Source organism: Rattus norvegicus, chromosome 19 (assembly GCF_036323735.1).
Source record: "Rattus norvegicus strain BN/NHsdMcwi chromosome 19, GRCr8, whole genome shotgun sequence".
NCBI lineage: Eukaryota > Metazoa > Chordata > Mammalia > Rodentia > Muridae > Rattus > Rattus norvegicus.
The window spans coordinates 22,474,838-22,486,024 of NC_086037.1; positions in this window are offsets into that span (position 1 = coordinate 22,474,838).

Consider the following 11,187-nt stretch of genomic DNA (forward strand, 5'->3'; position numbering starts at 1 on the left):
GGGCTAAACTCATGCTGCCCTGTAAGACTACATTTTTCCTTTAAACAGAAGGATGTGTGGTGGTGGTGGCACATGCCTTTGATCCTAAAACTTGGGATGCAGAGGCAGACAGATTTCTGAATTCTAGGCCAGCTTCCTCTACAGAGCTAATTCCAGGTCAGCTACACAAAAAACAACACTGTCTCCAAGAGTAAAATAAAAAGAAAGAAAGAAAGAAAGAAAGAAAGAAAGAAAGAAGTGAAAGAAAGAAAGGAAGGAAGAAAGGATTCATATTTTGTATACAATGAGATGCCTGCCTGTCTATGCCTGAACCATCATGTTAAGTATAATTCTTGTCACATCTGTATTAATTCAAATACTGAAGTCTAAATGGGTAAATCTTAATGACAATACAATTGGGGGGGGTGCTGAAGAGATGGTTGGTTTAGTGGCTAAGAGCAGAAGACCCAGGTTCCGTTCCCAGTGTCCACATGGTGGCTCCTATTAGCCTGTAATTGCAATTCTAGGGAATCAGTCTGGACTTCACGGGCACCACACATACCACATGGTGCACAAGCATTTATTAGGTGAAACACTCAGGCCCATAAAAATAAGTAAATAAAATATATGGTTAACAGACACTGTGATTCAGGAAGTTCTTAGTGACTTTGGTTATCATTTCTCTCTCCTGGAGACATGTCTTCCTCATGCTCAGCCTCCGTGGCTTCTAGGACATTTCCTAGCTCTGTGGAGCATGAAGTACTCAACACCATAAGCCAATCATTGCAAAGCCATCTTTACCTTCACTGCTACACCTTCTCCATGGCTGTGTCTAAAGGGAGAGACTTGGAATCCCACAGATGCAAGGACAAACCTGTTGGGCTATGTGAGCCCAGCCACCCAATAGTCAGATCTACTCCTGTCCTTGGCTATGGCATGAGGCTCTTAAGACAAATTAATCTGAAGGATCTCAACAGCTATGCTGTTAGACCTCTCATTGCTCTGCCTGACCTACAAGCTCCTTTACTGGCTCAAATTCACACCTGAACTCCTCTCCTGCCTCAGCCATCATCAGCTCTTCTATTTCTCTCCACCTGTGCTCTGAAGAATCCACACTAAGGTGGACATTAACCTCTGCATGGACCTCCAGACGTATGCTTGTGATTACTCTTTATTGGCTGTTTTGTATTGGTTCGTGGGCCCTTCTAGTCTCATGCAGAACACTGCTCACACATTTTGGATCTTACAACACCCTCTTGATTGAGAATCCTGACTAATGACTGACTGAGCCTTCCATGCCTGAAGTCACCCTCTGTCTCCCAGTCCAAGATGAGAATCCCCACCCTAACCCCATGGTGTCCAGTTTCATCTCAGAAGCTAGACTCTGCACTGCCCATTACCTTTTGGTTCTCTGCCTCTAATTCTGTTAAATAGTTCCTCTCTTCTTTAAAACAAATTCATTTTGTTGTTTATTTTTTGAGACAAGGTTTCTCTGTTTGGCCCTGGCTATTCTGACATGCTCTCTGTAGATCAGACTTGTCAGGAAGCCAGATATCTGCCTGCCTCGGCCTCGTAAGCACTGGGATTACTGGATTGTGCCAGCATGTTTAATTAAAAATTAATTAGTGGCAGTGCATGTTGGCACATGCCTTTAATTCCATGCGTTGGGAGGTAGAGGCATTGTGAGTTCCAGGACAGCCAGGGCTATAAATTAACACCTTGTCTCAAAGAAAACAAGCCAAAAATGAAACAAAAATGTTGCAATATGGTCTTCAGTATGTAACTGAGTCTGTTCTTGAACTCTGAATCCTCCCACTTTCACTCAGGTGCTAATCAGCAGGCTTCTGTCTTGACTTTCACTGAGCACTCAGGGCTGCCAGGACTGTTACCTCTCCCAGTGTAACTCCTGACTCTCTCATCAGCATCATCACAAAACTCCTGCTAAGAATTAAGGAAACCTGAATTCTAAGGAACAGTCGGAGCTCCAGTATTTCCAAAGCTCACTCTAATACAGATGGATCCTATGCTGCAGTAAAATGGTCACAGCTGGAGGTCTTAATTCCAGGACTTGGGACAGAGGGGTCGGAGGATCTTGAATTCAAGGTTATTTTTATGTTACATTGTTGCTCAAAGCGAGTTGGGCTGCTACAAGATACCCTGTCTCAAAACTATACCAAACACACCTAAAATGAAACAGAGGAATTTGAGTGGGCACAGATGGGAAAGCTTGGCACTTTATGGCTAAGCCACCTGCTGCCAGCACCAAAGTCCATGCACAGCCCCAATTCTGAGCTGTGTCTGGGACCCCACTTAGGAGCATGCACCAAAGTAGCTCAGATCCAGGGCTTTTGGTCTAAGAGGAATTCAGGCAGTCACACTTTGGATGCCAGTTCTCCAGCTCAACTGCCTGTCAGCCCAGGATCTGGTCTTAGTCATGGCTTGGCATCCCTAAATTCCTCCCAGCTGTGCTCTGAACTCACCCTGTGCCCCGTTCTGATGAATCTGCCATTCTCCATGGGAGTAGCCTCAAGAAGTCCCTCACATCTGAAGCACCACTCTGAGTGCACTAAATACTGCAGGGGAGTGGCATGGCCAGCAGAGCACCCACCCCTTTCAGCTGTAGAACATTTAGCTCTAGAGTGAGCACTGCTGTGCATTGTGGAACTTAAGAAGTATCCTAGCCTTGGCCCGGGAAGAGCCATTGACACCCACACTTTCTGGGGTGACATTGTCTCCTGAGGATAGAGTCACGTCAGGAGCAGCAACTGATGTTCACTAGAGACAATCTTTCTTCAGCACCTGCCCATGCTGGCCCTAGGATCTGGGCTTTTTGGGTGACATGAGTGCTGAGCCCCCCAGGTAGATAAGGGTCAGGTGGTTATTGTCACCAAAGGTATCCACAAGGATAAGTCATACTATACTAATTCCCATATTAGATCCCTTCTCACGGGTCACAGAGGCCGTGCTGGGTCCTAAATGTGGACCCAGGTTCCTGCGCACTTTTGAGGAGACTGGTCAGGGCGCAGGCTTCAGGACATTTTGTTTGAATTATTTTGGGGGATTTTATTTTTACTGTTGGGGACAAACCTGGGGCTGCCATGTGCTGGGAAAAGGCTTTGCCACAGCTGTAGATCATCCCTAATTATAAACTCCTAAATTCTCCCAATCCTGGAACTTTCTAGGTCCCTCACATGATGCAACCTTTGGGGGATTCCTCACATAGAATCATGGGGTGGATTGCATCCCAAAGAGAGACAGTGGGAAATGTTTTCCAGTGTCTCCCTGTGGCTGTGGTGATGGGAGTGCTGACCAGTGGATGGCAGGCTCCATGTGAAACCCTTTTGGTTTCCACTTGAGTGGAATCTTCACCATGCTTTTTTTTTTCTTGAAACACAGGTTGGCCTGGAACTTACAGTCTTCCATCACTCTGACTCAGTTTCCCATGACTGGGATCACAGGCTTAAATTACTATACCCATCTTTCTTTTTTTGTATTTATAAATCTTCTAAAAGCCAGAAGGATCTAGAATTTAAAATTTTGCCGTCCAAGGCATTTCCAACAGAGGATTCTTGACCTAGAAATACCCAGCCAGTGTTTATTGTGTGGCTACTTCATTCCCATAACAGCTTATGTTTGACAAAGAGTTCCAAGGTGTGATGTCACTGGGCATCAGGCGGTGTCCCAAATAGCAGCACTGACTCAGGTTGTAATTTAGGCTGGAGAAACTTACTAGGACCCTGGTAATTCCTAGCAACCTGGGGCCTCACATGTCCTTAGTCTGATCTAGTGATGAATCAACTGCTCTTGAGGGTGGATTGGAATTCTAGTCACTGTGAGGCAAGAGCATTAGGATCCTACAGCCACTCTGGTCTCCATAGGAAGACCCTGTTTCAATAGTAAAAGGGGTCACCTGCGAGTTCTTACTGTCTTCCCTGAGGCCTTCCTGCTGGAGTTAGAATAGCTGTCTCACCAAGTTGAAGTGGAGGGCCGAATGTTGGTGCCTTCTATAATGAGGACTAGTGACAGATAGTCTATGGAAATTCTAGAAAGATCTACAGGTATTTATGTCCTGTGCATGGGAATTGCTGGCTTCCCTGTGTCCTTTGCCTTTAATTTGCAGTCCATGGGGCACCTGGGAATGTCCCAAAACCAGGCTGCACACAGGGCTTGTCCCATGATTCTCACTTACACCCAGTGCCTGCCTGATTGTCATAAGTCTGACAGAGCCACTGTATGCTCTCCTGACACCTGCAGAGAGCACTATATGGGACCCTACCATCCCCACACTGCCCATCAGGGTCTACAATGTCCCTATATGGCACTGAGATCGTCTAAGCTCCATCCAGCCTAAATGCTGCATCAGAATCTGACCATTCCTAATTTCCTCCTCTCACACCCACACTAGAAGCCCTGTACCCACACTAGCCCCAGCTGGCCTGTTGCCTACTGACATCTCATGGACTCTGCCCCAATCCCCTGCCCTGCCCTGCCCTGCCCTGCCCTGCTGTGCCCTGCCCCAAACCCCTGCCCTGCCCCAATGCCCTGCCCTGCCCTGCCCCAATCCCCTGCCCTGCCCTGCCCTGCCCTGCCCCAATCCCCTGCCCTGCACTGCCCTGCCCCAATCCCCTGCCCTGCACTGCCCTGCCCTGTCACAATCCCCTGCCCTACCCTGTCCTGCCCCAATCCCCTGCCCAGCCCTGCCCTGCCCTGCCCTCACTCAGCTGACATTGTGCACATCTCAAGACAGTCACTGGACAATGGCTGACACACTTGTCTGAAGACTGGAAATGTTTCTCGATCTTGGAGAGGAAAGAAGGACCCTCCAACTACACTGTCATCTAAGGAAGTTTATTCAGGTGAGGGATGACAGGGACTGTTTGTCTCATGTCACACTTGTCAGTAGAAAATATCCTAGGTATTGGATGGCGCTGTTAGCATTAACAGAACAAAGCACACAGTGTTGGGAAGGATAATAAATTATGAGTACGATTAGAAAACCCCAAGCCTTTTCCAGGTTCTAGGAGAGCAAAAAATACCACCAAACATAGCATTAATGTGATAGGTTGGTTAAATCTAGTTACTAGATTCTAGTGTGATACCTATGACCCTTTTTGTGTCATGGTCAGCTTATAATGACTAGAGGACCTAAGCTTGAGAGTCACCAATGCCTCTCCCTTGCTTCTCCAGCTGCTGAGCATTGAAAAGCCCTAATGAGACAGCATCTGTTTGCAGACATACTGGATTATTCTTCTTCACTTTATCTCTCTGAGTCACCTCCACTCTCAGTAAGTCAGTTTAATTCCATAAATTGGAAATGAGTCACGTGGAACATATACTTTCTCAATACAATCACAGATTTCCATGTAAAAGGTGAAACATGTACTGTCCCACCTAAGCTCTGGGCTTGCACAGACGTGCTCTGCAAAAGAAACATGTGGTCACAGCTGCAGTCTGGATTCAATATGGATGCTCTTGAGATCCTCCCTGACCTGCATAGATTAAGATAATTATCTTGCTTTCTATCAAAAGAATTCATTATGCCAAGTTGGCCTGTAGAAGGAGGCTAGTCTCTTCTGTATTTTATCAGATGTGCTTAATGTATATAATCATCGATAGTAAGTGAAAGATCTGTTTGGAATTGAAACTGAGTGATGCTGGAGGATGATCCTGAATGCACAATGAGCAGTGGAGGCACCAGAGCCTGGTGTGGATGCCTAGCAGGCTACCACATTGAGCAGGCACCGCTCAACCACCTGTACATATACATCTCCTGAGATTTCTCTCCTTAATGGGAGATGATGGTATCCACCTAGTACAGCACATGCCCTGGAAGGACAAAAGCTACCTACAGGAGCTGTGGTGATGACTCCCAGGTTAGAGCATCTGCTGCTCTCTCAGATGAACCACATGGTCCCTAATAATCATCTACAACAGGGATTGTTATTCCCTCTTTTGGATCATGAGGGAAATGCACTGAGGAGTGCATACATACATCCATACATTTGAAAAAAAGATCCATTGAGTTAAATGATAAAAATAAATATAATCAGCAACGATAAAAAACACAGCATATGAAAGATCAAGTGAAACAGCACCTATAAAAACCTATTTCCCAAAATGACTTTGCTGGTCATTATCTCTGTGGTTTAATACTAATGCTGTATTGTAAGAAAAACTGAGGCACATGGTTCTCGATTAGGATTATTCTATATTCCTTTGTGAAAGTTGTCATTTTTTCTGCAGCTCTACAAGCATGAGTGTGTGTTACTCAATATCTGGTGCACACAGTCAATAAGGAATGTGTGTTGTAGACTGATATAGACTAGGATGAGCAGAATACATGACAGCATGGATACAGTATGGCAGTGATTACATCATAAAGTGTGTGTCCATAAAAAAGTCACATTATCCACACAAAAGACACTATCACCCTGTGTACACCTTGGTGGCTTTGAATTCCCTATTTACCCATGCTGCCTGGACCATGCAAAGATCCATATCCAGCTGTCAGTTCTAAGTCTACAGGAGGGGAAAGGACCCTTGAATAAGATGGTCTTAAGAGTCAAGAGTTACAAATCAATTTTTATTCATAAGGAATACAATTTACAAAAAACAGGCATAAAATGAACAACTAAAATGGTATAAAAAATGAAAAACAGTAACAAGAATATATAACTATGAAATAACAAAAAGAAAACTTCAATGAAAATCATAACCAAAAACATTTCTTAACAGCAATTTCTTAATGAACATTTAGAAACACAGTTGTACTGCTGTTTCTCCTCTAGGACACGAGATGTCAAGGCAGTCCCTCAGTTGTATCTCAAATGGTGTTGTCGGTATGAGAGAGGAGAAAGACCTCAATGAGACAGGCTGGCATACGGATACATAAATTAGGGTCTCTATACATTGAGGAAATTAACTGAGAAGAAGAATATTCTCCCCAAAAAAGTCTTTGACTGTTGAGGATTGTCGTCAGCAGGGAACTCCTGAGAAACAAACTCACTCTTCAGGGGGCAGTCTTCCTGGGATCTGTCCTATTCCATGTCTCCTGCAGTTCCTGAGACCTGGGAGGAGAAGGCAGCTATTAAGACACTGATTTGGTGGGGACATGCATACCAGCTGTCAAGTTGCTGCCTTCTGTCCCCTCAGCTGCAGTGGACAGACAGCACTGATCTTTTCACTGAAATCATTGCTGATATCTCTGCAGGCTGGGGAAAGTCACCAGCAACCCTCACAGTACTGTGGGAGTACAAGCTGCTCCTCAGACTCTTCCAGTGCAAACCAAGAATGGGGAAATGGGGAGAGACCTAATTGGGGTGCAGGAAGAAAGGAGAAGGCCACATGATACCCAGATCAAAGCCAATGACCAGGACTCATTTGCCATTTGCACTTGGTTCTTATCCCTACAAGGTGCTTCCAACCATCACATGACCCCTGTATGACCTTTGTCACAGGACCAAGAACTCATTCAAAACTCTTCATAGCATCCAATCTGTGATAGGGAGATGCAGTCATGTGATATGTTATTCCTCTGTCACCATTTCTGGACTGCAGTTTCAAAAAGGGCAGAGAAGTATAATTGCCCATAATTCAGTTTCTGAGGAGTGGTTAACATCCCAGAATACTTGTGCATAGACAGAGCAATGAATAACTCTATCACATGAGGTGGGTGACTGATTGGTTGTGGGGAGATTAGAAAGGTGATAGGGGAAGCAAAGATGTATCCAATAGGCAAATGGTATCAGACATTGTCAATCTGACTCAGCTGCTTGTTCCTACCACATTTTGCTGGATCTGGAGGTTGCTGGTCTTCTCCTGTTCGTCTTCATCATTCGGGTTCAACTCAAAAAATATCGCTGTACCTCCTTGCTCTCCTGCTTCAATGTGACCAACTTCTTCTTCATACATGCCTGGTCTATCAGGAGACGGCTGTGCAGGTTGCTGGAAACACACTCTGCATAGTAAGATCCTGAAGCCTCATCCTCCCATTCCAACTGCCAAATCCCACAAACTCCACCAGGACCCAGATTCCCATAAAGACTTCATAGAATACATCTCCATACATGTAAGGCTGCTGCACAAACAGCAAATGGCCAATCCAGGGAAGAATAAATTGTTTCTGTGACCGAAGCACCAATAAGAGTCCATGTCTGTCCAAAATAACAAGGGATCTACAACTACCCATGAAAGCCCAATGCATCGGGACAGCATCAATTAGTAGGCAGCAAATAACCACAAGAGGACAGTAGAACCAAGGGAAGTCATGCAAACCATGTGGTCCACACATTGAGTTTTGTTAAACCTGGTATGACCCCAGAGGCCCAGGTCGGCCTAAAAACACTCTGATCCCTGAATCAGTGTAGTTCTATCCAGAGCCTTCTAAAGATGCATAGACACTGTGGTGATAAGTAACAGTCTCTTATGGAACTGAATCTGAGTCCAAAAGACCCACGGCACAGTGATATTTAAACAGCAGACAAGATAGACCCAGAGCTGCAGGCTCTCCAGTCCAGAACAAAGAGAGGCAGACATGGCCATTCCACAATGATGGGCCCTTCTGACCAGTACTTATCGATAGAATTTAATCTCCTTCTTGAGCTCCTGAAATTTCTCACGATGTTCAATGTTCTTTGTGTCTAAGTTGTGCAGTAATGACATGACCTCTTTCTCCTTTATCTTCAAGTTTTCATAAAATGGATTTGGCCTGAAGTACGGGCTGGCCCCAGAAAGATAGAACCCAATGAACATCAAGGCTTAGGATTATATGAACTCAGGCTGTGTCCTCTACTACCCCAGCCCTGGAAGGACACTTTCTGAATTCTACATATTTGGATCTTCTTCAGCTTCAGAAACTTGGAATTGTGTGCCCAGGACAACAGAAGCTAGGCACCCAGATAAAGGGTTCCCTGGCTCACTTTTTTCAATCAGGAGGGCTGGATCTGCATTCAAACCTGTTATGCTGTCAAGAGCCTAGACCACAGAGCTTACCCAACCACACACACACACACACACACACACACACACACACACACACACACACACATCCAGAAACCTCTGATTTCATTTTTCCTGTTTTGACAAGTGGAATGCTACAAGCCGAATAACTAATATTCTAGAGGCAGACAGTACACATAATTCTGGAGATGAGACCAGATATTGCCACAAACTTAAAATCTGCCCAAGGCATACAAATGTATAGACAAATGTGACCACACAGGCAAAGAACTGTGCTGTTGAAAGTGGGGCTTCCAAAATAAAGCACTTACACCTCCATGAAACTATTATACAGGTAAATCCTGAGGTCAAAAAACAGACCCCTAAATTTCAAGGGTGGAGGGACACAGAAACATATAAAAGTTGTGCATATGCACGCAGACCTGTGCACACACAGACACACAAACTGGGACAAACCCACAAGAAAAGAAAAGTAAACAGACTTAGAGAATGAGAGAGACAAATATGGAAAGAGCACAATGAGAATCAGGAGAAATGCATGCACCATTACTGTCTCAGAGTGTAAGGCACAGAGACAAGAAGGAACAGGCCAGAGCCTCAGGCCTTCTACTTAAGCATTGATATGAACAATGTGGGACCTGTCACCTAAGGCTGCTGCCAGGAGATGATAGCGTTCAGTCACCTTCCTAGCAAGTACAAAGATTCTCCACAAACTCACAGCACCTAGAACCTTGCAAAGCTACCACCTGTCAAGGGCTTTCCAATTGTACACTGGGAACTCATGCTCCAGTGACTTTATCCCTGAAATCTTCACTCAGATCACAAGTTCAGATTTTCAACAGGTGGAATCAGAGAGTCCATTTTCAATCTCACTCCTCAGTAAGGGTCAGGTTCTGAATCTCCTCTCTATGGGAGATGAGGTTTAGAACAAGGTCATTTATTTGGAGCAATGCATACCTCTTGCTCATGGATCCACCTGTCACATAAAGGAGGCGATCTGTCAGCTCATTTCTCTCCTTGGTAGTTAGCTCCAGTTCTCTATTCAGCCTCTCCTCTTCCTCGTTGGCCTGCACCTTGTTTAGGACATTTTCAGGGGATGACGTCTGTCTGCAGGCCTCTGTAGGTAGAAGAACACAAGTGAACCCGCATGGGGCGAATGCATAGAGCATACACAGACCACAGTGAGGTCCAAACAGGAGAACATGCTTGGAAGCCAGTGTCACTGCAAGGAGTTTGGTCTATGTGTAAGAGGCCTCCTAAGTGGATCAGAGTTCCCCCACTACTACATAGAGACCAAGAGATGTAAGCAGCCAGGTGTTCCCTATGCCCGCCCACACAGGCTTACAAGTACCAGAGAGGTGCCTTCTCCAGGATTATTATCAGGTACGCAGGCTACAACTTGGTTTCAGGACACTCACCCCTCTAGTTTCAGAAGTCAGATCATCTATTCAGCATCCACAATGACTTGATTGATCAGGGATACTCAGATATCCTACACTGTTACTCTAGTCCAATAACTTTGCATTAAAAAGTCATGTAGGGGGAGGACATGGTCAACAGACTTATTAATTACCCCTACTGAAATGACAAATGCCCCAGAAGTGCCAATAGGTTACAGGCTCTTTCTCTACCTGCTGCATATAGTTTGGCTTCTGTAGAAAAATATCTGCCACACAGAACCTCTAATATATGAAGGTAAAATTGGCCCCGTCAGCCAGAGGTAGTCAGAGGAGTTCTAAGAATATAAGGTCATGCCAGGAGCACAGTTCTCTCCCTCTTACTACTGTCAGATAGACACTGAATTATAGGAGCAATGAAAGTGAAGTACATTGATGCCCTGTTTAATTCAGAAAAGTTATCCCCTCCATGACTCCTGATGGTGTTATTATATCAATTTAACATACCGAATGCACTGTAAAAATAAAGACTAGAAGTTCACCCAATAATAGCATAGGCATTGCCATATCCTCCATGTGGTTATGGAGAAACTAATGATGTGAAAACCTTGACTTTCAGGAATTGTGATAATCATGGAATTCAATATTTGTGGAGATGTTCCAGTGGTTGTGGCACATTACTAAAAAGGCCAGCTGAAGGCCCCCACACTCACCCCTGACAGGAAGCTCAACATAAACTGCCCAGAACTTACTCCACATTCCCCATGTCCTGTTTCCATCATTACCTTTAGTTTTCGTTTGCTTCAATCTAGACTCTTCTCTATCAACATCAACTCTGCCAAAGCGCCTGAGA